General features: G+C 32.9%; 1 long non-coding RNA gene across 1 annotated transcript; it reads right to left on the reverse strand.

Moving 5' to 3' along the window:
- Positions 1-757: 757 nt before the first annotated feature.
- Positions 758-1,147, reverse strand: LOC123656100. The gene is made up of 3 exons (XR_006743493.1): positions 1,082-1,147; positions 802-805; positions 758-768 (listed from the first exon to the last, which is right to left on the reverse strand). It is a non-coding gene; the product is annotated as an uncharacterized LOC123656100 (long non-coding RNA).
- Positions 1,148-2,741: the final 1,594 nt, after the last annotated feature.

Raw genomic sequence — 2,741 nt, forward strand, 5'->3', positions numbered from 1 at the left:
TGGCGATGTTTTTAATAAATTTGATTTCATTTAATTGCTGTCTGGTTATGGCAGTAAAGAATATAGCCACCCCATCTCTTTTCGTGGGTGTCGTAAGAGGTGACTAAGGGATAAAACACAGGTCCACTACTAGCTTGGAACTGTTAAAGCCGACCGATAGCGGGATAACCATCCAACTGCTGGCTTCCAAATACAGGGCCTAAATACGAGCAGCAGCGTCTTCAGTGAGACAAAGCCAGTCCTGCGGTCACCAACGCGCCTGCCCAGCGTGTTGACTATGGGCAAAACACATGAGTTCACGCCATTTTCGACGCGAACTTGTGGAGACCTATATCCAGGAGTGGAATGTGATAGGCTGAAGCGATGAGTGACGAGTTTTATTTAATTTAGACGACCTTGGTTGCCTGGAAGGTATTAAATGCCGTGTTGTGATGCATGCAGTCTCTTCCTGTAATTGTGACAGTTATATGTTTTGTTTAATTTTCAACTTGTTTGTATCTAGTGTATAAATACATATATTGTTGGTACGAAATAAATAAACAAATAGATAGGGTCATATTACGATTTCATCATCCATCGGGTTAGGAATAGTGATCGTAACTCCACGGACGGTTATTTTAGTCGTAAATTAACTTAACACATCACAATAAACAATTTTTATCATTTTTTCTAATTTTCATATAATGGTTGCGGAGAAAGCGTACTTGTGTGTACTCGTATTAGTAGTTTATTGGTACACCACAAATCATCAATACTATCTTCCCATCTCTGTATTCATTATTCATTTAATAACCTGAATACTTTTCTCATGATTGAAGGAAACTATTTCCATACTTGGTCGTATATTTCTCATTGTTAAAGCAAACAATAGCTTATATTATATTGTTAAATTCCATTACACGTGTCATTAGCAAGGTTAATTATTTGTTCAACGGTTTTACGATCCAAGTCTGAATTGAAATTTTACGGCATACGACACTTTTGTGGCAAAACTTTTGACCGAATATTCTGTATTTATACCTTAAGTAACTTCAATTGTTTTGTAAAACAAAATTTTAATTTCTCTTTCCATTTTTTCTACGCGTGAAGTGATCTTATTTAGACTAATATCTTGTTTGATAAATGCTTCAATACACATAAACATAATAATAATAATAATAATAATAATATACTTTATTGCACATTTAAATAAAGAACAAAATTAAAATTACAAGCAATTATAGTAACAAATTGTACAACCAGGCGATCTTATTGCTAAAAAGCAATCTCTTCCAGACAACCTGATAATGAAAGGGATATTGCTTTTCAGATGGGCAGGTGGTAAACAGATTTAAATAAGTAAAAGAAAAAATAAAAAATAAAAATAGAATATATAACAATTATATATGCATATACATTATACACATACGTACGCAATAAAAAAAATAAATAAATAAAAACATTTACATACACACTAATATATAAATACAGTAATCGTATAATATATAGATTCATGGCAAATTTAATGATCTTTTATCAATTGAATGTAGTGAGTTTAAAATAATTATAGACTGAGGTAATATGCTTTCAAATGCTTCTTAAACAGAAACAAACTTTGAGCTCGTCTTATGGCCACGGGTAAGTCGTTCCATAGCAAAACAGCTTGCACAGCAAAGGAGTTTTTATAAAAGTTTGTTCTGTGACGGGGTACACGCAGCTTAAGGTTTTCTGATGACCTTAAAATTTCACTATGTGAACCAAGGAATTCGAACTTATCCTTTAGGTAAACAGGTGTTGACGGATGAAATAGTACACAGTACAGAAGAGACAATATATGAGAATTTCGGCGAAGACGAATAGGTAACCAGTTCAGTTTTTTACGAAATTCCGAAATGTGGTCATATTTACGCAAGCCAAATATGAACCGAATCGCAACATTTTGAAGTCGCTCAAGTTTATTTAACTGATATTCAGTGAGGTTAAGATAGCATACGTCAGCGTAGTCCAAAATCGAAAGCATAAGTGAATTCGCAAGCGCAATTTTGGTTGGAACGGGGAGAAAGTTACGTAAACGTCTCAATGACCCCGCGGTGGCAAACATTTTTCTACTCACTTCACTAATTTGGTGAGTCCAGGATAATGCTTGATCGAAGTAGATACCAAGGTTCTTCACTTTGTCCAGAAAAGGTAGTTTAACACCATCAAAAGAAATAAGAGGCAAATTTGTATAGTCAATTTTTGCAGTAATTTTCTGACTACCGATCAGGATTACTTGACTTTTTGATGGGTTAACCGTAAGACCATATTGCTTACACCATTCGGAGACAGTAGCCAGATCCGAATTAATCGCAGCTATAGTACACAATAACATAATCAATTAAATACGTAAGATACGTAGATTAAAAAAGATGTACAATCACATAAATAGTTTAAGCGGTAAAATTTAATCCGGTAACATACAATAGATATTTAACCAAAATAACCATACCCTTTTTTTATACGCTTGATACTTGGTATTTTTGTAGGCATGATAGAAATATAAACGCTGCACGTTTAAAACACATATATTTTAAATTTTGAATATTTATTTTTCATTTTATAAGTAACGATATAGTATTCATAATCTTGGTGATTTAATAAAATTACAATACCTATCGTATCAATTACAGTAATGCTATCAAACGAACGAATTGACTGATTCATGAAATTTATCATTATATTATATCATTATAACATTAACGTAAATTTCGTAAATTAATAAC

Source organism: Melitaea cinxia, chromosome 8 (assembly GCF_905220565.1).
Source record: "Melitaea cinxia chromosome 8, ilMelCinx1.1, whole genome shotgun sequence".
NCBI lineage: Eukaryota > Metazoa > Arthropoda > Insecta > Lepidoptera > Nymphalidae > Melitaea > Melitaea cinxia.